At 40.7% G+C, this 24,567-nt stretch overlaps 1 pseudogene; it reads left to right on the top strand.

The window, feature by feature from the left end:
- Nucleotides 1–462: 462 nt before the first annotated feature.
- On the top strand, nt 463–9,058 carry LOC136389671 (matrin-3 pseudogene; annotated as a pseudogene).
- The last annotated feature ends 15,509 nt before the right edge of the window (nt 9,059–24,567 follow it).

The following is a 24,567-nucleotide window of genomic DNA, read 5'->3' as shown; positions in this document are numbered from 1 at the left end:
CATTGATGATTTCTTTGGAAATAGTGGATACATGTAATATCAATGTTTCTTTGAGAGTCTAGTGACTTAAGGAACTTCTCATTTTCAAGGTCCACCTATACCAGAAGGGTCCTTTTACTGCTACATGAGAGCCCACCTAGAATCTCTTTGAGATAGAGTAAATCCGTAATCATCAAATTTTGTTCTACCTAATCATCAATCTTATAATCTTCCCCAATTCAGCTTGTCTAGGATGGTGGCTTGGAACCCATATTTTTCATAAGGTGACAACTCTGAGGCAGGTCATCACAGAACCACAATTTGAGAAATTCTAGACTTGATATTTAAACTTTTAAACTCTAGTAATCTATGGTTAATTTCAAATTTCAGGTATGCAAGAGATTTAAAATGGTCAGCTGAAAGTACCATGGGTAAAGCTCTGATCATTTCTAAATAGTCTTCCCTTAGTGGTGGATCCGAGGCATGGGAATGAAGGAACTAGGACTTCGCCTCACCAGTAAGGGCTCTAAAGGAGACCGCAGGGAGAGTTTCTTAACTGACAGCACCAGTGAAGCCAAAGCAGTGCTCAGGAGTGCTGAGGACCAATGGTGGGTGAATCAAGAACATGAAAGGGTTGCCAAGCCAAGGTGCAAAAAGGGGTCAAAAGCAGAGTCTGAAAGTACAGCATAAGGGCAGAGAAATGAGAAGGTGAACATACAAGTGGCAGGTCTTGGCAGTTAGCTAGAGCAAAGATCTGGGTGAGTCCTAGGGGTAGACTCAGTGGCCTGGATGTCACGTTACCACTTGTAGGGAACTAAGGCAAACCAACAGGATGTACTTGGCACAGTGATCCCTAGATTCAATGAAAATTGAGTTAGATTTTAATCCAAAGTGGCCAGGAGTGGGAAAAGTCATAGGATGAATGTAATCCATGTCCCAGGGAGAACCAAGAGGTTCTTTATATCCAATACATCTGAATGTTAAGTTCAAAGGTTGAGTCAATGGGGTTAGAAATAGGAGGCAAAGCTATAGAAACCAGAGTGGAGTACAGAATAAACCACAGCAGGAGTGAAGAGGGATGTCAAGGTCAATTGCCCTCTGCAGCTATGAGACTGGTCTCTCACCTGTATTGGCTCTATGTGGTATGAGGTGTGTAGCCAGTTCTGAACACGAATCAAGCAGACACTGACCTGTCCCTGCTGGATCACAGAGGGGATGGGGCCCTTGTACCCACGACCTCTTTTTATAGCCAGAACTCAGCCAAGGTCTGTTTCTCCACCTTGGCAATAGGAGCTGAATAACAGACACCAAGTGTAGGACAGAGGCATTAAAGTAGAGAGTTGGGAGCAAGCACAGCCTAATACAGAAACAAAAGATTCTGAGAACAAGGAAGAACAGCATTCCCTCTTTCCTCATCTTCTTTTTCCTCCCATTACAGAAGGCCTTTGCTAAAACAATGGCCCATGGCCCAGTAATTCCACTGAGACTGTGTTAATTGTTTCTCATCACAAATTTGGGCACATCCTTCCCCCATTAAAAATTCTTTGTGTTCAAAGAGAAAATAGTTTAGTGCTCATTATAGTTTTGCTTTCCAATCAGTTAATGGAATGTGGTAAGTAATGGAGGGAGAAGGCAGACCTGAACTTAAAGACTGGGAAATTGATTTTATTCTCAGTTATGACATTTACTAACCACGTGACCTTAGGCAGATTGCTTCTTCTCTTTAAACTTTTGTTTCCTTGTTTGCAAAAATGAGGTTATTGAACTTCCAGGTTTCTAAATGTCCTTCCAACTTAAACATTCTCTGATACTCATGATTCAGTAAGTCTGGATGGTACTTCCTTCCTACCTAACAAAAAGGCTTAGGAAAATGAATTTGACTCTCCTTGCACAAATGAACACTTAATTGTTGGATAAATGGATGGAGGGATAGATGAATGAGGGACATCCTATGACACATATTGTGGAGCATCTCCAATGAAAGAGTTACCACACCGAAGTGAAGAGGAAGACCTAAAGCAGGTGATACAAGTAAGTCTTAAAGTTAAGATAATGGGGAGGTAGACCCATGAGTAGTCAATCCAGATCCACTTTGACCCCCACAGACGCTGGGTCTTAGAATCACAAATACAGACCATCAGAAAGAATCCAAAGGTTTGCCATGTTAAATCAACCCATTTGACAGGTGGGGAAGGTGGGGAAACTAAGACTAGGAGAAGTGACTTGCCTACCACCCCAGAGCTAGCTAGCAACCAAGAGCTAGAACTAGCTCTTCTGCTCTCTCCTCTGTGCTTTTCCTCTGTTCTGTGCCGCCTCACGTTTCCCATGAGAAAAACTAAAATGAAGCTGAAGCTTTAGGCAAAGGCCCAGAGTTAATGACCCAACGTGACTCAGATGGCAATCTAATACTGAAGCAAAAGCTTTGCAAAATGTTTCAAGAGAAGCCCTATACCCCTTATCTGGACCTGTACTTTAGAACCCTCCCCTTATCCAATTGCAACTGAAAAAGGGATGGAGAAGTGGGCTCTGCAAAATGCATATCCCATAAAAGGAGATGATCAGAAACAAAGACAGAAAGAGCTAATTATACGGATTTTTCTGGGAATAATTCCAGAGATTTGGGTTTACTGAGAACACTCATGAGCAGCAGCAAAAGTTAGAGCCTCCTCCTCCCCCCAGAGCCATGAAAACCCCCGTACCATCCAGCCAGGAGTTTTGCCAAATAACTTCCTCTTGAGGCATTCAAACTCTCAGGACCTAAGTTCTCCCTTCTATACAACAGAGAAGGACAAAGGCTGTGGTAATCGAATGAGGCCCATGGATATCCAAGCACCAAATTTATCTGCTCCAAACTCTGTGTTTATCAGATTGGCTCTACTTAAGAATCTCTTGTGGCTTCCTGTGTTTATTATTGTCCCTGCAACATTGCTTATTCCATTTCCTTGCCTAATATAAAGTGTTCTTTGATCACTCACTCAAGCTCAGAGGAGTGGTTTCCTCTTGGTCTCTGAATTTATGGTTTATAATGCTCATTTGATGCCTGGATTAATGATGCCTAAAATTACAACATTATTGTTTTTTCCAGTGGAAGATTTCTTATCTGCAGTAAGCAGGAAAAAAAAATAGGTCCTCAAAGATGTCTACATCCTAATCCCCAGAACCTGTGCCTATGTTATGTTACATAAAAGGGAGAATTAGTTTACAGATGGAATTAAGATTGCTAATCAGTTGACCTCAAAGAGAATATCCTCGGTTATCCAGGTGAGCCCAATGTGATCATAAGTTTCCTTAAATAAGGAAGGGTGAGGAAGAAGAGCCAAAACTGGAGAGATAGCATTATAAGAATGACTCAACAGCCATTGCTATGTTTGAAAATGTATGAGATCACAAGTCAAGGAATGCCAGAGGCCTCTAGAAGCTGGGAAAAGGAAAGAAACGGATTCTCCCCTATATCCTCCAGAAGAAACACAGCCTTCCTTGCCAACACTTTGGTTTTAGCCCAGAGGAACTCATTTCAAGATTCTGACCTCCAGAACTGCAAGCCACTATATTTGTGGTAGTTTGTTACAGTAGTAATTTAAGATTTACATATTGCCTATTACACACTACATTTTATGTTAAACTGTTGGATAGCACAAGACTATGACCAATATTTTTCTTCTGGCTACCAAATAGTACTAGACACAATTTAAGCAACCAGTGTATTTTTAAGTGAACAAATGAATGCATTATTTGGTATGAAAAAAAAAAACAACAACAACAACTGGAATTCAACAATCAAGCAAATGACAGACCCAGATTCTACAAACTCTTGAAAGCAGACTCAGTTTTCTGGGTATAACATAATACAATTTCTAGGATATTTTTATGTGGGTGACACCCAAATCTTGTGTTGTTATTAATTTTCTGAGACACCATAATACTCTGGAAACAACTTTGGACTTGAAGTCAGAAGACTTGGGACAGAGTCTTGCTACTGAAACATATTAGCTGTCTGACCTTAGCCAAAATGTGTAACTGACCTCAGTTACCTCATCTATCAGAGAAAGACACTGTTCATATCCTGAGAACTTCCCAGGGCTGTAGTGATGATCACATGAGCCAGTGCACAGGAAAGGCTATGGAAACTATAAAATAATGTGTGAATGAGAGGGGCTGTCACTTACCATTCTTCTCTTTGGACTAATTTTTAATAATTATTTTCTTGGTCCCTCTGCTGAGCTCACACTACATAAAGCCTTGTGAAAGAAATGTAAGAAATTAAAATTTTGGAAGAGTTTATAGTCCAAAGGAGGGACTAGGGTGAAATGAGTCAAGTCATTCAGTTCCTACACTGGTCTGGGAGCCCAGTGCCTCCCGTCACTGGCTTGGGCGCAGGCACTGAGAGACAAGGTACTGCTAAGAATGGGCAAGGATTCTGCTACTACAGGTCACAGTTCAGTGAGCCAAAGATCAGAGTTAACTGACTAGAGAGGGGTCTTTCATTTGAGGGAAGCCATGTTGCAGGTAGCTGGTCCAACCTAGAAACAGAACACTTGTGAAACAGCTCCTACCTGCTGAGGAAATCCTGCCTCATCCCATGGGATCTCACACACGTGTGGTCCATTGCAGATGGAATTTGGGAGAAGCAGAAGCCTTGGGCACCTCCAGGCACAATCCCTGGAAGATGTCTGGCCCTAAGGACTAATGTCTTGAACTTTTCAATGGAAATTTCACTGCCTCGGGGAGTTAAGTCTTCTAGACTGTCAGCAGCATCTGCCTTGACCAAAGAACTAAAGTTAAAGAAGCTTATGGTATGGCTCCTTACCCTTCAAAGAAAAGTGCTCTAGACTCCCCCCCCCTACACACACACACTTAAGAGTCCAAGACATTCACAGCCCTGTCACTCTATAAATAAACTCATTAATAAAGAAAAAGATGAAAACATATGACACAAAGATCTTCATCTCCCTTCCCATTAGCTTTGAATTCTCTCTACAGCTCTTCTTAGCTTCAGAAATGTGGGATAAAAATGTCCCTCTAACTATTTAAATCTAATTCCTTGCTTGTGCTTTTGATTCTACACTAATCCATAAATGCAAAAGGAGAATAAAATGCTACAGGCAGAGAAAAAAGTGTTCACTGTAGCAATATCAATGAAAATTATATGTTAAAATTCTGGTTAAAGATGGCAATTTACTAGCATGTATTATTTCTTCTTCATTTTCTTCTCCTACTAAGATGATAGGAAGAATAATTCTTAAAAACTACACAGTGAATGAGACAGGGGACATCAGCATTGAACAGGCTCTATAAATTTTTTAAAGACTGAAAGTTGTTGGAGGAATAGTTACTGATTTTGAAAGATAAAAAGATCCAGAGCAGGGGCATGAAAAACCAACACTTTATTCCATAAAACCTTGGAAAGCCGATGAATTCAGCAGAGCCAGTACACCTAGATGAAGATGTCTGATACCCAGCCCACTCACTTCTTCCCCAGGCAAGAAGAGCTGAGTTTCCTCTTCTGGAAAAATTAACATGAGAAGCTCAGGGTTCCAAGACACCGCAAATATGGAGGACAAGAGTAATGACAAAGAGATTAACTGAAAGTCTATAAAATGAAGTGGTGGGATTAAGTCCTTTTCCCCACCATCCAGATTGCTACAGGCAGCATGCTTATTATCAAGTACTTCCCTGATGACTTCTGGAGGTCTCTTCACCGGCATTTGGGGAGCAACAGGAAAATGACCAACCACTTCTTCAAGTATCGTGAAGCGAAGCCCATCAGTTGAAAAGCATCACCACCATTCACTCCCCAACGTATTCTCACTTGAACAAACACATTAACATTTTTGTGACTTATTCTTAAATATGAACAAACAATGAAGATTCACCAAATAATTGAGAAAACCTCTAACATGAAAGTGAGAAATCAAATCATACAGAAAAAAAAAACCCCTACCTTATGTAACAGAGATACGCAAAGCAGAAGAAAAGATTTCCCCTGACTGCTACCCCTCAGTTATATACAAAAAAAAACACATACACTAAACAGTAGGAAATCAAGACAGAAAGAACTCAGAGATTAGGGAAAAGCTTTTGGAAATGAACATATATGGTTGCCAAAATTAAAAACTTGAATAGAATGCCTGGAAAATAAAGTAAAAAAAAAATCTGAAGAAAAAGAGAACAAACATCAAGAGATGACCAATGAGTAGGGGGAAAAATTAAATAGAAGATAAATCCAAGAACTGTATATACAAACTATAAGAGCTACAGGAAGAAAGAATAGAGAAAACAATGAGCAGGGAGTGGGAGGGTATTATTACTTTCTCAATGACAAGTCTCAAGATTGAAAGGACCCACAGGCTATCTAGCACAATAAATGAAAGAACAACCACATTAAAAGTTCATGAACATGAAATTTCAAGGACAAGGGAAATAAAGAGAATATTATAAGATAGTCTTTCTTTCTTTTTTAATTTCAAAGAAGGAATAAGAATTATGAGGCTTCAGACTCTTCCTTAGAAACACTGGATAGCAGTAGACAATGAGCCAAGGCTGTCAAATTTTCTATGGGAAACTTTTTAACTTAAAACTTAAACGCAGCCAAATTACCCAACAAATTGAGCAGTAGAACAAAGAGTTCACGGATTTTATAACCTGCAAGATATTTACATGTAGTAGGAAGCTACCTGAGAATAAAGTCCAGCAAAAGAGAGGAAGTGAACTAAGAAGATCATGACAGGAAATAGGTAGCAAAGGATACAAGTTAGAAAAACGGTGTTGGTAGACTCCAGGGTATTATACATATAACTTCCCAGCATCACCAAGGACTCCAACAGAAAGAGAGGGGCACTCCATATAATATCTAAAAATACAGCATTTGAAAAAAGATGAACACATAAATAGAAAAATATGCATATATTTTTTAATTAAGCAATTTTAAATTTAAGAATAATAAAAACCTGATGTTTGGTTTCTTTGCAGTTTTTTGTTTGCTTTTTGGGTTTTCTTACACAGCAAAAACAAAGATCAACAAAATGAAAAGACAGCCCACTGAATGGGAGAACAAAGTCACCAATGACTTCGTTCAATGACTTTGACAAGGGGTTAATATCCAAAATTTATTTTAAAAAAACAACAACAAAAAAACTTATTAAACAACACCAAAAACAAACAAGTAATCCTATTTAAAAGGGCAAAGAACCTGAATGGAAAATTCCCCAAAGAGGACAGACAGAGGGCCAATAGACATATGAAAAGATACTTAATGTCACTAGTCATCAGAGAAATGCAAATTAAAACCACAATGGGATAGCACCTCACACCTGTCAGAATGGCTGTCACCTATAAATCAACAAACAACAAGTGCTGGTGAGGATGCAGAGAAAAGGGAACCCTCATGCCCTGTTGGTGGAAATGCAGATTGGTACAGCCACTGTGGAAAGCAGTATAAAGTTACCTCAAAAAATTAAAAATGGAACTACTGTATGACTCAGTGATTCTACTTCTGGGAGTATATCTGAAGAAACTTGAAACACTAATTAGAAAGAATATATGCACCCTTATGTTCACTGCAGCATTACTTACAATAGCCAAGATTTGGAAGTAGCCCAAGTGTCCATCAGTAGATGAGTGGATAAAAAAAGCTGTGGAATATTTACACAATGGAACACTACACCATTTTAAAAAGAAGGCAATTCAGGAAAGAGTTACCTCTCCTTTTCCCTTTTCCTTTCCTTAATAGTTGTCTGCTGATTCTCAGCCTGAAGAAGATTCCACAGTCCTTATTGATCCTTTTTTTTTTTTTTTTTTTTTTTTTTTTTTTTGTCATTACCATTTTCTGAAACACAGTTAACCTAGTTTTCTAGTTTGAGGTTTCCTTTTGGCCATCTTAAAAAAACGTTTTTTTTTAATCTATAAGTTAGACAAGAAGGAGTTCCAGCAGTCATCTCTCAGTAAGCACATGCAGGATCATGGGCATGACCTTTCTTCAACAGGAATAGGCCTTCTTGCTGCTGCTACCCAGTCTTTAAGTATGCCACATCTCTTAGAAGAATGAACCAGGGTACTGCATGCCTTGCTAGTTTAATGAATCTTGAAATTAGTTCTGCATTGAATCAACAAAGAGCTCATGATACATTCTCTTATGTTAGTACTTCTTCCCATAATTTGCAGCCTATATTTAACATTGAAAGTAGAGGTCTACTCCCTTTGTTTTCTCAACTCCATGGAGATACAGACCAAGCCTGTAACATTTCGGCCAGCTTTGGTCTGTCTGCTAGAGACTTAGATGAATGGAGTCATTATCCAGAAGACAAGATTACTCCTGAGAATTTGCCCTACATTCTTCTACAACTTAAAAGGAGGAGAACTGAAGAAGGCCCTACCTTGAGTTATGCTAGAAATGGCAGATCTGCTACACGGGAGCCACCCTACAGAGTATCTAGGGATGACTGGGGAAAAAAGGACACTTTAGAAGAGATAGTTTTGACAATCATGGTCCTCGTCTCAATAGTCTCAACCCAGTGCTTGATTATGACCATGGAAGTCATTCTCAAGGATCTGGTTATTATGACAGAATAGATGATGAAGATGACAGATTAAGAGATGGAGAATGGTGTATGGATGATTCTTTTTTTTTTTTTTTTTGGTGAAAACTCACATAACTATCATAAATTTGACAGTAAGTATGAGAGAAAGGAACATGGTATTGGCCCCTTACAAGAAAGAGCTCTCTTTGAGAAAAAGAGGGGCACTCCTCCAAGTAGCAGTATTGAAGATTTCCATGGACTCTTACCTAGGGTTATCCCCATCTATGCTCATATGTGATTTGCCAGTTTATTCTAATAAGGATTGGAGTCAATATATCGATGAAGCAAGTCACAGTCATCAATGCCAGCTTCTTGAAATCTACCCAGAGTGAAATCCTGTCAATGATACAGGACACACAATGAGTGACCCATTGTTGCAGCAATTGACAAACCCAGCACCAGGAATTCTGGAGCCTCCACTTCTCTCATTTTATCTTGGGGGACCAGCAGTTGGACCAAGAGGAAATCTGGGTACTGGACATGAGAACCTGCAAGGACCATAGACTCAAAGTGAAAGGTTGGAAAATGACTGTCCAAGCAAATAATATCCAAAGAAAAGCAGAAGAAGCAATATTCATATCTGACAATGCTGACTTCAAGAAAACAAAAGTAACCAGAGACAAAGAAGGACATTTCATAATGATAAAGGGAACATTTATCAAGAAGATATAACACTTCTTAATAGATATGCACTAAAGCAGGGAGCACCATCTACCAGGGATCAGTTAGCCATCTACTAACTGATCTAAAAATAGAAGCAAAGAACCTGACTTGTGGTGGCTCATCGGATAAAGCATCTACTTGGAAACACTGAGGTCCCCAGTTTGAAACACTGGGCTTGCCTGGTCAAGGCATATATGGGAGTTGATGCTTCCTGCTTCTCCCTTTTCTCTCTTTATCTCTCTCTCTCTCTCTCTCTCTCCCCTCTCTAAAATGAATAAAGTCTTTAAAAAAATGTTAATCTATTTAAAAATAAAGGCAGACAGAAACACGATACTTGGAGATTTCATCACACTATTAATGCCTTTAGCTAGATCATCCAAAAATAAAATCAATAAAAAAATACCAGCCTTAAATGACACACTGGACCAAATGGACATAATAGAAATTTACAAGACATTTCAGCCCCAAACATCAGGTTCCATGCACTGGAAACATTCTTCTCCAGTGCATGGAACATTCTCAAGAATAGACCGTATGTTGGGCCACAAAACTAATATAAACAAATTCAGAAAGATTGAAATTATACCAAGCATATTTTCTGACCATAAGCCTTTGAAATTAGAATTCAACTGTAAAAAGAAATAAAGAAACCCACAAAAATGTAAAAATTAAACAACATACAGTGGTACCTTGAGATACAAACAGACCAACATACGAATTTTTTAAGATGTGAGCTGTGACTCGGTCTATATTTTTGTTTGAGATCCAAGCGATATTCTGAGATACGAGTCGTGATTCGGGAAGCTGCCACTAGTTGGTGCGTTGGTGCATGGGTCCAGTATCAACAGTTTGATATATGAGTTGACTGACTTATAAGTTCAGATATTAAATTTGTATCTCAAGGTACCACTGTACTTCTAAAAACTGACTGGGCCAAAGCAGAAATAAAAGCAGAGACCAAAAGATATACACAGACAAATGAAAATGACAACACGACATATCAAAATTTCTGGGATGTAGTGAAGGCAGTAATAAGAGGTAAGTTTATATCATTACAAGCTTATATCAAGAAATAAGAGAGATTCCAAATAAACAACCTAACATCACACCTTAAGGAACTAGAAAAAAAAGAATAAAGGCAAGTCAAAGTCAGCTAAAGAAAGGAAATACTAAAAATTAGAGCTGAACTAAATGAAATAGAAAACAAACAAAAAACTATAGAAAAAATTAATACAACAAAGAGCTGGTTCTTTGAAAAGATCAATAAAATCGTTTAAACCACTCACTGGCTTGACTCACTAAGGAAGAAAGAGGAAGAAATCATAAACAAAATCCAAAATAAAAGAAGAGAAATTACTACAGACATCATAGATAAACAGTACAAAGGATCATAGTAGAATATTATGAAAGATTATATGCCACTAAATTCAACAACCTAGAGGAAATAGATAAATCTTAGAACTATACAGTTTTCCTAGACTGAATTACAAAGAAGTGGAAAACCTATGTAGACCTATAAGCAGGGAGGAAATAGAAACAACTATCAAAAGCCTCCCAAAAAACAAAAGTCCAGGACCAGATGGCTACACTAGTGAATTCTACCAAACATTTAAAGATTTGGTATCTATTCTTCTCAAAGTCTTCCAAAAAATACGAAAAGAAGCAATACTCCCTAACATATGAGGCCAACATAACCCTGCTACCAAACCTGGCAAGGACAATACACACACACAAACTACAGACCAATATCTCTAATGAATACAGATGCAAAAATCCTAAACAATATACTAGCAAATCAAATACAGCAACACATTAAAAAAAATAATACATTACAATCAAGTAGGATCCATTCCAGGAGCACAAGGATAATTAAACATGAAAATTGATTAACATAATAAACCACATCAACAAAACAAAGAAAAAAATTATGATCCTATCAATAAAAGCAGAAAAGGCATTCAATAAGATACAACATCCCTTTATTTTTAAAACACTCAACAAAATCTGGATAGAAGGAAAGTACCTCAACATAATAATGGCCATATATGACTAACCATCAGATAATATCATACTAAATTGTAAAGAAATGAAGGGTTTTCCTCTAAAATCAGGAACAAGACAAGGTTGCCCACTCTCTCCACTCTTATTCAACATAGTTCTGGAAGTTTTAGCCAGAGCAATCAGGCAAGAGAAAAAACTAAAAGGCATCCAAATTGGTAAAGAAGAAGTAAAGGTAGCACATTTTACAGATGACATGATCCTGTATATAGAAAACTCCAAAGACTCCACAAAAAAACTATTAGAAACAATAAATCAATACAGTAAAGTCACAGGATACAAAATCAATATATGAAAGTCTATTGTTTTTCTATATGCCAATGATAAAATTTTGGAAAATTAACTCAAAAAAATAATTCCTTTTATAATTGCAACAAAAAAATAAAATAAAATACCTAGGAATAAACTTAACAAAGGATGCAAAGGACCTATATATTAAAAACTACAAAACATTATTGAAAAAAATTTAAAAAGACAAAATGACATGGAAAAATATTCCATTTTCATGGATTAGAAGAATCAATATAGTTAAAATGGCCATATTACCCAAAGTAATATACAAATTTAATGCAATCTTCATCAAAACCTCAATATCATTTTTTAAAGAAATAAAATAAAAGAGTACAAGGTTTGTATGGAATTATAAAAAACCCCAAATAGCTAAAAACAATCCTGAGGAAAAAGAATAAAGCCACATGTATCACATAACCTGACTTCAAATTATACTATAGAGCCACAATAATCAAAACAGCAGCATAAATTTAAAAGGGTTGAAACTTCATAAAATATGTTTTCTGATCACAATGGAATTAAACTAGAAATCATTAGCAGAAAGATATCAGGAAAAACCAAAAAGTTTGGAAATTAACAACATGCTTATAAATAACTCATTTGACAAAAAAGAAATCAAAAGGAAATTATTTTGAAATACAAATTAACACACAAAGTTTCAAAGTTTCTGGGATAGATATAAAGCTTAGATGTGTTTAGAGGAAACGTCATAAATTAAAAGAACAGAAGAAAAGTAGGGTGAGTATCAGAATTATAATGCGGTACTATTGCCAGTCAAAAGCTGAAGGAATGTTAAGCAAAAGCAACAGATGCTCACCACTCCTTCCCTCTGTTTCACCATCTTATCAAGTTTCCATTTCATCTCTCCCATCCTTCTAAGTTTCCAAAGCATGCATACAATCAGGCTGTCTTTATCAACATCCTTGCTACATTGATTTCTTGGTGAGACAGTTTTTTCTCTACTTCCTGTGGCTGTGGTGGGACTAAGAATCTTTGGCTTCTGGCCCTGGCCAAGTGGCTCAGTACATAGAGCATCATCTTGCTGAGTCAAGGTCATGGGTACCATACCTGGTCATACCTGGTCAGGCACATATGAGAAGCACCCAATGAGTGCACAACAAAATGGAACAACAAAGTGGAATGACGAGCTGATGCTTCTCTCTCTTTTTCTCTCTCCTTATTCTCTCAAATCATTGGGAAAAATTTTTTTTTTAATCGCTAGTTTCCATCCCCACCCTCTGAAGCAGACATATGGCCCACAGTACAGGTCAGTCAAGTTCACCCACTCAAGATTTTGAATCTAAGCCCTTGGGTGGTAGTTCCCTAAAAAAGGTTGATCAGTTTCTGCAGTTGAGAACTCTGGATCTCTCATGGTTTCTGGCCTTTCAGGGGACAAATTGTCCAGCTTTTTTCTTCAGTCTTACGGCTATTCATTATCTCTCCAATAACTGTCCTTTTCTTCTTTAAGTAGTCTGAGTCTATTTCTATTTATTCTTTTCAACCTACGAATGCTCTCTGATGTAGCTGTGTTCCCAGGGAGGCTCACTTCTCCCCTGGTCCATTTAGAATAACTGAAGGAAGTCTTTCTTTTTTTAAAAGAGCAGCTGTCTTTGAAGTGCACTATCTCTGAAACAAATAAAATATTTCTTTATTGATCAGTTGCTCCACTGCTCTCTTCTTTTGTACTAGTTACTGACCTAACCTTCTGGGCTGCCTTTTATGCAAGTTGCACTATTGGTTCTGCCTCAGCTGTTTATATCCTCATCTTCTAACACTGTTTGGGAGTGAAAGAGTCATGAACATGAATCTTTAAAGGAGTCATATGTATTTGGGAATCCAGGCCACAGAGGCTAATTTCATCTAGCCAAGTTAACACTTTTTTTTTTTTACAGCAACATAAAGCAGACTTCACTCCTTGTGTATGAAGCAGCTGTACTCTGCCTGACAGGGCAGCTCCCAGACTCAAGCCTGGTATCCCAGTTTTTGAGAATGAACCCACTCTGGCTCTTTTTGTCAGCATCTCTCTTTATTAGCCCTGCGTAGGGTGTTGGTCCTGATTCTCCCAACCCCTCAAGTTACAAGACAGTTTTTCTCCTCTCAACACTCTGACTCAGTATTCTCTTTTACTGAAGTACTTAAAATGAGAGCTTTAGGAAAGTACTCTGTGCAATTATATCATAAATGAATAGGCACACTTGTTTGAAATGTTTTCAGGTTTCCTAGAAAGAAATCTCATTTTCTTTCCCAGCACTAAGTTCTTAAAGTGGGTAACGGCCCGGGGGGATATCCTTATCCAATCCAGGGACCTGCATTACCAAGGCAATCTAAAGTATAGTCAATCGGTATTCACTCATTTTTCAAATCCTTGTTGAGCACCTGCTGCGTGCCAGACCCTGAGAGCAGGGTATATGGTGGTGAAGGAAACCAGTGTGACCCTGCCTTCAGGGAGGACACAGTCTAGTGGAGGAGAGAGAAAAAATGAGTAAGTGAACTCAAAAATAGTCATAAGTGAGATGAGGCCTGGAGATGGGGAAGAACTTCATGTGTTTGAGGAACTTAGTAAAGCAAGTGTGGGGTAGAGTGGATAAGGATGGAGAGGAAAAGAGTTTGGGCCATGTAAGTTTTATGTTAAATGTAATGAAAGTATAACCATTTTGGAAAACAGCTTGGCAGTTTCTTTAGAAGTTAAACATAATTCTACCATACAGCTTAATAATTACACTATTAATTGGGTAGTAATCACATTACCCAAGGAGAATGAAAACATATACCTACATAAAGACTTATACGTGAATGTTCACAGCGGCATTATTCATAACAGCCCCACACTGAAACAATTCAATTGTCATCAATAAAATCATGGATAAACAGACTGCTGTATATCCATCCAACAGAGTACTGATAGGCAAGTAAAAAAGGACAAACTACTCATACAAGATCAAACTTGTTTGGGTTGGTAATTACTTGGATGTTTCTAATCATGAAAACTTGTTGAATGAACCATGTAAGATTTGCACATTTCATTATGTGTGAATTATAGCTCAATATTTTTAAATGTAATGGATATATGCAAAAGGGATTTTAAAGTGAGGAAAAATGTAACTTGATTTGTTCTTAACAGATTCCTCTCATCATTTTGTGAAAATAGATTTGAAGGGAGCTAAAAAATAAAAAAGAATAAAAAGTAGGTGATCATTAAAAAGGTTATTACAGCAGTTCCAGAGAAAGATGCCAAAACTTTGATTAATGAAGAATAAGGAAGCTGATATATAGATTTAAGCTATGTTAGAAGTTAGAAATGACAGAATTTTTTATTGAAAAAAGTTGAAGAACACAACACAATCAACAGTTCAAATGCTATAGAGCTATTTACCTGAAACCTATGCATTCTTATTGACCAGTGTCACCCTATTACATTTAATTTCTAAATTAAAAAAAGATTAAAACAAGAAAGAAAAAAGATGAGGAAATAAAGATGAACAGCTACATTTTGGGTTTGAGCAAATGAGTGGATAGCTCATCACTTACTCTAATGGATTAGCAGACCACTGAAGGAATAGGTTTGGCTGAAGATATAAGGGAGAAAGAATCCTGAGCTCTGGTTTAGGTAGACTTAGCTGACAGTGTTTATGATGTATGCAAGTAAAAAATTTAAGTAGACAGTTGGATATGCATGTCTGGAGCACAAATGATTGAAATGAAGATACAAATACTGTCATCAGCATGTAGGTGGTATTTTAGGCCATAACAATGGATTATCAAGGGAGAAAGTACAGAAAGTGAACACATCCTGGGAAACACCAGTATGTGGACGTTGGGAGAGGAAGAGGGCCTGTAATAGAGACTGAGAAGAAATTGTCAGAGATTCCAAAAGTGGGAAGAAAACCAATGGTATAATGTCAAATAAGGGAGTGGCCATCTGGGTCTAATGCAACTGAGACTGAGTAAGACAAGAACACAAACTGTCCTTGTACTTGGCAACATGAAAATTGTAGGGAACCTCAACATGAGAAATTTTGGTGAAGTGATAAGGAAAGAGACGCAATTTGAGAATTTTGAAGAGTAATCAAAAGTGAAACCATGGAGATAAGTATGTAAACCACTATTTTGAGGCATTGAACCGTGATGAGATGTAGAGAAATGGGCAGTAATTAGAGAGGGGTAAGAGTCCGAAGAAGGACTTTTAGGGATAAGAGAGAGTTAATCATGTTGGTGAGCTGAAGAGACTCGGCCCATAGCGAAGAGGAGGGCTGAGCCTTTAGGACAGATAGGAGGAGATGAGAGGGGAGCAACCTGGAGGAGGAGAGAGGATGGGCTCCTGCTCCAGGTGGAGCAAGGCTGTGACGGGAGAAGCACGTTTTCTCCTTCGTTCCAAGAAGACAGAAGGGAAAATGCAGACGAACACAGATGTAGACTAGGGGACCTCTGTCTGATGGTTCTGATTTTTCAATTAGATGCAGTTGACTCCAGATAATTAGATAAGAATGAGTGGGGCAGGAATGAAGTAGAAGATTTGGAGAAGAAAGGTGGAGTTATGAAATAGCATCAAGGGTGAAATAGCGAGTTTATTAGATAATTAGAATTTCTGGGCAGTGGATTGTGATTAGGAGTTTAGAGGGAAGCTTCTCAGTTATGTGATTTTTCTCCAGCAATATTTAGTTATTCAAATTCAGGCACGTGTCTGGTTGAGCTCATCTAGGCTTGGAGTTTTGCCAAGTGAGTATGACAGCTACGGAAAGACATGCAGGGACTGAAGGAGTGAAGAAAACTAACAGCCATTTAATGGGTGCTCAACAGAAGGGATGTGTAAATAAGGTCAGGTCTGTCACAATTTCTCATGTCCCTGTCTGTGCTTAGCCTCCCACCTCCCCATAACCACCACACACTGAATTTGGACCAATCCGTGTGTCTGTAGATTGTGACTGGAGGCTGGAGAAGAGATCTAACCAGTTTGTAGCCTTGCTTCTGGAGTTCAGTCTTTGTCTCCCTTGAGTTTCACATTTAGATTCATCAGGCATGTGCTGAACACCTTTGTAGCCATCATGTGCCCAAATTGGGTCCTCATGTGATACCCTGGTTCATAAAACTGAACTATCATCACCTCGAACCCCTTTCCCAGACCCATGCTCCAGTAAAATGAAGTCCTTCTGACCAGTAGCTAGAGTCTGATGCCTGCTTCCCAATCCTTCCCACCCCGGTCTTTTCTCTGCCTCTCGCATTACCAGCTCTCTCTAAGGGAGAAGATACTGTAACCTAATTAATCAGAACCTGGACAATGTGCTCTATTTTACTAATGGGCACTGAAGTCCAGGTGCTTGCCTAGTGTTTAGTTTCCAATTTGGCCAATGTTTCTGTGGGTACCGCCTTCAGGTAAGGGTCTAGTGAGAAGAAAAATGAGCATGCAGGCATTCCTAAGTACCTGGCCAAAATGTCATTATAATGGAATACAAACTTCTCTTTAAGCCCTAAACCATCTAACAGTCTGCCAGGATTTTTGATTAATGTTCATCTTAAATTCTCCATTAATTAGTCCTACCAGCTTGATGAAATCCCAAACTTACATTCTGACACCCTCTGCAACATTAGTGTTACAAATAGAATTGTGTCCACCAAAACGACGTGCCAAAGTCTTAACCCCTAGTGCCTCCGAATGTGACCTTATTTGAAAATAGGGTCATTGAAGATGTAATTAGTTAAGATGAAGCCATACTGGAGTAGGGTGTGTTCTAATCCAAGGATATGATTGGTATCCTTAGAAGTAGAGAAGAGACATAGAGACACAGACTCATGAAGGGAAAATGCCATGTAGTGCCAGAGACAGGGACTGAAGTACTGTACGCCAAAGAGCACCAAGGATCATTGGCGAGCCACCAGGCGCCAGGAGAGGCAAGGCGGGATTCTCCCCTGCAGATGCCAGAGAGCATGGCCCCGCCCATGCATTAATTTTGGACTCAGCCTCCAGAACTATGAGACAATACATTTCTGTTGGTTTAAGCCACCCAGGTCGTGGTATTCTGTTATGGCAGCCCTAGAAACTAACGCAACACTCGCTTTCGTGCCAGACTGAAGCTTCTCTGGGTGACAGAAGCTGTCTGCATGGAGTCCTGATTCCCTTCTGGTGAGTGACTTCATTTCAAGTCTACTATCCTCCTGTGCTGCCTTAGGAAACCAGGCAAGGCTCAGCTCCATGTTCACTCAGCCAATCAAACACAAGTTTGCTTTGATTTTACCAGGGCCAACACATCCCAGCCTTAGCTGTGGGAAGGGTCAGTTTGACATGGTGGCCATGGCAACTATTCAGCTGAAGAAACACTGAATGGTCCAGTTAGGCCACCAGGAAAATGTCACTCTTTTTCCTAGCAATGCAAATATAAGTTCTGAAATGGACTAGGAAGGGTGCACACTGAGCCCTCTGAACAGTGACCCAGGGAAGATAGGCCCCTTATTACACAGGTGTTTGCACGCAACCGATGTTGGGCAGAGAGTGAGAAGAGCAGTGGTCCACCGATAGCACGAAGAAGACAGATGATGTCAAATCAGATGCAGGGAAGGACTGCACTAATCAAAGTGCCAATGGAGTTTAAATACAGTCCACACTGGAGTAAGGGACAGAAAAGGGAATATAGGGACCACTGTCTATTCTGACATGCAGAAGAAAGCAAAAGAGCCCATGCGGAGTGGGGGTGCTGTACCTTACCATGTACAGGGAAAGATCACGGGCCAAAATCTGTCTGTTCAGGTTGCATCTAAGCAGTGCTGGGTCTGGTCTCTCAGGAGGAGGGCTGTGAGAGCTAGGCAGAGGGTCAAGGTTCAGCCAAGTGGGCTGAGTTCAGGGAAGACCCCTAGTCTGAAAGACAGTGTGCGATAGGAGACAGAGTCATCAGAGGACCCCACACTGGGGATGGAACTCACATAGTAAGAAGCAGAAAGCAGGGAATTCTTCAACTAGTATACTGCACAAATACTCAAGGCTTGCCTGGGCTCATCTAGTCCTGGGTCTGATTCATTCAACAAATATTTATTGAACCTTTACTGTGTTCAAGTCTAAAGTATGCTAAGAATACAAAAGGAACACGATACAGATTCTTCCCTGGAGGAACCTGGTATAGCCGGGAAAACAGACCCATCTGCGAATAATGACCATGCAGTGTGATAAATAGTAAACTGAGAGATGAACAAAGTGCTGTAGATGGCAGAGCGGAGAACCACAGCTCTGCCTGGGGACTTAGAGTGGCAGAAAATATATTGCATTAGTTTCATGGTGACCTAGATAAATTATAAAGGAAAAGGAAAAGTGGAATGTTATTACAACCTCATACTCCACATCCTCAACCCCATCCCCCAAACTTCATTTCATTCCGTCCCCTTTGAATTATTAAATTTAAATTAAGAATAATCACATGTTGGAAGTATTCACCACTGTATCAGAAAAAACGTTAAAGTTGATCAAAGTTCAGTGTGTTTCTTTTATTTTTTATTTTTTTAATTTTTGTATTTTTCTGAAGTTGGAAATGGGGAGGCAGTCAGACAAACTCCCACACATGTGCCCAACCGGGATCCACCGGGCACGCCCACCAGGGGGCAATGCTCTGCTCATCTGGGGCATCACTCTGCTGCAACCAGAGCCATTCTAGCGCCTGAGATGAGGTCAGGAAGCCATCCTCAGCGCCCGGGCCAACTTTACTCCAATGGAGCCTTGGCTGCGGGAGGGGAAGAGAGAGACAGAGAGGAAGGAGGGGGGGAAGGGTGGAGAAGCAGATGGGCGCTTCTCCTGTGTGCCCTGGCCAGGAATCGAACCCAGAACTCCTGCACGCCAGGCCGATGCTCTACCACTGAGCCAACCGGCCGGGGCTAAAGTTCAGTGTGTTTCTAGATACAAAACCTCCATACCCTCAAAAGTTTGGTGATCTCTGTTCCATGAATTTAGATGACTGATGTAGGGCCAGTGGCTGTGGCTGTGCAGGTTCAAATTGGATTCAGGCAAATGGTAGAGAAACTGTGGAGCTGGAGGATGGTGGGCCATTCCGTGTATTAGAGTCTTGCAACAGCAGATAAGCAAGCGGGCAGGGCAAACTGCTTCCTGCTCTCTCTCAGGACTGCCAAGCAAACAGACCAGGGGCAAAAAGCCCTTCTCTGGCCACAATAGCAAAAATGGCCTCTCCCAATGGGGGCAGGCAATCCACAATCTACAATCTGCCACCCTGAAGACAAGCACCTGCAGCCTTACATAGACTATACACACGAGGTGGTGCCCCGTGCTCATGCACCAATCAGGCAAAATACAAGCGAGCAAGTCTAACACACTTGTTTGCCCAACATTCCACCCCTTTAGGGTTGCTCACTTCACAATCTACATGACCATCTATCTTCCGAGATGGTCCCTGGAGGTACATTCCATAAACAAACAGACTACAGCAACAGCACAAGTTATGCAATTACATTAGTTACAAAGGTGCCTTCACAATGTCTCCCTGAGCACTCTTCTTGAGGCACTAACTGTAGGCCCAGCTCTAGCCCCTTACACCATGGTAGGTGGGAGGGTCTGTATAATCCAGGGCCATGTCCATGGAAACTGTAAAGTGTCCTTAGTGCATGTGGGGCAGCTGTGTTAGGCTTGCTCACAGGTTTACTGGTGGCAAGCACTTTGCCTGATTGGTACATGAGTGTGTGGTTGCGCCACATGTGTATGGCCTGTATAAGGCTATGGGTGCTTGTGCTCAGTGGGATTATGGATGGTGAATTGCTTGCCTGCCACTGTGAAGGGCCATTCTTGCTGTTTGTGTGACAGAGAAGAGGTTTTCCCCTGCCTGTGTGCTTGTCCACCGTTGTGAGACTTTATTAAACGGAATGGCCCTGATGTTTTCTGGCTCCACAGTTTCTCTACATTCTGCCTGCATCCAATGTGGACCTGCCTGGCCTCGGCCACTGGCATTACAGTGCAGCTTTGCAACTGGATGAGAGCAGCTTCCCAGTGCAGGAGGGCCTCCACCAGAGCTGCCCCCTCATCAGGGTCTCTTATACTATCTCCAAAAGCCCATCCAACAAGGGTCCCCACCTCTGGTTGCAGTTCAAGAGTCCATTACACCATTCAATGATCAGACCATGATAGACAGCCCAGCTGTCTGTGCAAATCACTAAGGTAAAGGTCCATTACAGGCAACCAGGCATACAGCTCTGTATTAACGGACCTCAGCACCTTTCCACAGTGTGCTGTCCATTGCCACAAGCCCCATACAAACCCCTCAGCAAGCTTACAGGGCTTGGTGGGGTCAAACACATCCAAAGCCTGTGCTGCCTTGATAGTTCTCTTACCTGTTGCTGCTGCCACTGCAAAAAAAAAAAAAATCCTATTATCTTCTAATGTCAACATCTGCTACACATTAGAGGGTGATCAATAGGTTGTCAATTTCACATAGGGCCTCAGGCCTCCCTGCCCATTGCTGTTAGGCAAGTTTGTCAGCCTTCCCCCTATTCAAACTGGAACAATGGATCTTGGGGAGGATCCTCCTCCCCCACAGCTGTCTCCATCATATAGTCTTATAACTGTACTGCCTGTGCACCAACCATTTTATTGGTAGCTGCTGAGGCCTTTCTCTGAGCAGCTAGAACCTCTGTTCCGATTTAAGCTGCCATCAAAGCTCCAAAAGAACTTTATTAGACTTGTCATCTAATTTCTCCTTATCTGCCCCAGCTGTAATCAAATTTACCCACATCTGTGTTCAGGTAACCTTTACAGGCCCATTTTCCTTGTTAGTGTGTGTGTGTGGGGGGCAGCATGGGCAGCAACCCTCACTGCTTTATGATCCCATGCTGGCTCCAGCTCCCCCAATCTGATACCATCTGCATAACTGTGTTGACAGGCTGCCCCACATAGTGGTGCAAGATAGCTACTAGTGACCCAAGAAGTGCTGATAGGGTGTTGTAGAGAATAAGGTCCTTCATTCCTGCCATAAACACTTCCTCATCAGGCCCATGAGACCTCAGGTTGAAAGCAGCATTCTTCATACCTAGTTCCTGAAGGACCTCTACTAGCTCACTATAGCAATTCCACCTACTCACTGCTCCAGGCAAGTCTCTGGCATTCTGCCAGACTATAAAAATGGTGGCCATCACCCATTCTAATAGAGTATAATTTCCTGGGTTGTCATGGCAGTTCTGAAGATGCTGCCTTAAGGAGGAGTGTGTGATAATGGTGGCCAACTTCTCTAGCTCTGTTCCAGAGAGCATGATGCCATCCACCCTTATGTCCCACAACAGCAGCAATCAGGATACCAGGGTCTTGGTGGATTTCTGCCTGAATTGCACCCCCAACTACATCAGCTCTGCCTGGGTGTAAGGACGGACCACAGAGTACTCCACCACCTGCGGAGGGGGTTATGCCTGCCCCTAAGAGACTCTTAACTGCTGGGTTTTTACCTTCTGTGTGACCACTGGCTAGGCTCTGAGTCTGCAGACAGCAGCTTCAGCCCAAACATCTCGTCAGAAGAGGAGGAGTTGGAAACACCTGCTTCCACTAACTCAGAGCCACTCTGCTAGCATGGATGCTGCTCCTTCTTGGGTGACCATTTCGGTTTCTGCAGCTGCTGGCTCTCAGCCTAAAACTGAGACATGAGCTCTTGAACCCATAGTTGTTTCTCCAATAGCTGTTGCTGTCAACATTCAGCTTCCAGGGCAAATTGCAACTCACAAACTTGTAATTCCTTCTCCAGAGACCATTCTAGTTCCAGGCACTGTTGGTATTCAGCCTGCATCTCACACTGCAGCTCTCAAACCTGGTCAGCCTGCTTCTCCAGCACTCATTCCAGTTCACACCATCATTGGTGCTCAGTCTCTTCTCACAGGGCTGTAAAAAACACCCAGCCCACAGCCCCCAAAAGGACAGCCAAGGAGAACCATATGCTGGAGAACAACAGCCACTCCTATATTGCACCTGTCCAGGGTGCCAGTGGCTCCATACCAATCTGTTCTGAATCCTGCTGGCTGTACCAGAGATAGGGCCGGTGGCTGTGGCCATGCGGATTTGCACTGAATTCAGGCAGACTGTAGAAAACTCCACCTTTATGACCTCATCTAATCCCAGTGGTGGGATTCAGGTGGTTTGCACTGATTTAGCAGAACCGATACCTAATTTATTGTTGAGTTCAGTGAACTGGTTGTTAAAATGACACTTGTAATTGGGGTTCTCTCTAAGGTGGATGCCTGGGCAGCTACCCAATGTGAAAATCACAAATTTACATTCCTTACCATTTTTTAACGTTCATCTGCGTAGCAGTGTATTCCAAGTGCCCTTAATAATGTTCATTGCACGCATAGGTGAAAAAAAAAATCGCAAGTGAGGATGTCATATGAAAATAACTTGAATAACAGTTTTATTGTGTTTGTCAGGTATTTCTTAATATTTTTTCATTAATATTTTAAAACTCTTATAACATAATCTAGTTTTGTGTACCTCCTTTATTGTTCTTATTTAAGTATTAAATGCATGAAAAAATAAAACACCTTTTGGAATCTTGTTTTTTTATACTTAAAATGGTCATTAGGAAAGAGAACTGGTTGTTAAATTATTTGAATCCCACCACTGCAGACACCATGCTTCTGTCCTAAGGCAGATGCACAGACTGCCAGGAACCTGAAACTGGGGTGGAGGTCATGCTCCTCAGATCACTCAGCAGCTCAAGATACGTGAGGGGGAGATGCCAGAACCCTAGAGGAATTAGGGAAGTCAGTTGGCTAAATGAAAATCTAGTTTAAATTTTCTCACAAATGAACAATCAAAAAATCCAATATGAAAACAATAAAGATAAAACCATATCTTTGAAACATTATTTACCACGAGACAGAATAAATTATTTACAACCTGCTTGATGTTTCAGTACCATGAGAGAAGACCCAGTCTCTGTAAAGTAGACCAAAAGAATCACAAATGGAAACCAGGCTAAGCTAAAGTCTGGCATGCAAAGGGAACTGGATGAAATGTAAGAGATTACAGAACTCAAATAAAATAGTAACAAAATTTAGGTAACAAAATTGACTCACACACAAAAAATTAATCGGTAATATAGGACAATCTTGAGGAAACCTCCAAGATTAGGGATGCTGGGGTGGAGGGAAGGTGGAAATAATGAGAAGGGAAATGATAGCTATAGAAACAGATTGAATAACAAATCACAAAATAGTTGGTACCCAGATAAAGAAGCTATTGCTGATTTAGCACTTATGAGACCATTCCAATGTACAGGACCACTCCTAGGCACCCACACTTTAGAGAGTCCTGCTTTGGACCTCTACTGGTCACGTTCCTTTCCATGATGCAGAGTCTATAGGGCCTAGAGGATGAGTCCACCCTCAGCTTCTCCCATAGTCTGTAGCCTGATGTACTCTGGGTACCCTGAATTAAATTATTTGCACACACGGCCTGAATCTGCTTCCCAGATTTGAATAGACCTCTTCCCTGGACCCGTTCTGATAGTGTGACCACTCTGACAGTGTGTACACCCCTAGGCTTGAGGGGCTGCCAACAGGAGCTGCTTGCAGGGCTTATGGACTGAGCTGAGACATGCATGCAACGGCCTTGCAGAGTGGGTCAGCGCCAGGAACAGAAAAAGAGAGGCAGCCTGGAGGCTGGGGTCCTGTATCCGTTCTCCCTATAACAACATATTCTCAGAACTCAGAGGAGGCTGAGGATTCTCATTTCAAAGCAGCCTTTTAGGTGCCTATGAAGATATATTTGACCAAGTAGGAGGATAAAACATTATATTTAAGAGTATGTTCGCATGGCTTATAACTCTTAAATATTTAAGCACATGGTATGTGGTCCTCCATTTATGCACGTTCCTGAGGTCCCACAGCTTTGGGGAAGGCGGTGAGGCTTGCCAGTGTATTATTACTCCTGATGAGATGCTCCTTCAGGTCACCCCTATTAAGAAATGTAACCTTTTAGCACCACCTGTCCTGAAAGCAGCAGCCAGCTTCTCTTATGGAAAAGGGAGAGAAGACTTGC

Source organism: Saccopteryx leptura, chromosome 1 (genome assembly GCF_036850995.1).
Source record: "Saccopteryx leptura isolate mSacLep1 chromosome 1, mSacLep1_pri_phased_curated, whole genome shotgun sequence".
NCBI lineage: Eukaryota > Metazoa > Chordata > Mammalia > Chiroptera > Emballonuridae > Saccopteryx > Saccopteryx leptura.
This window is presented reverse-complemented; position numbering and strand designations above follow the sequence as displayed.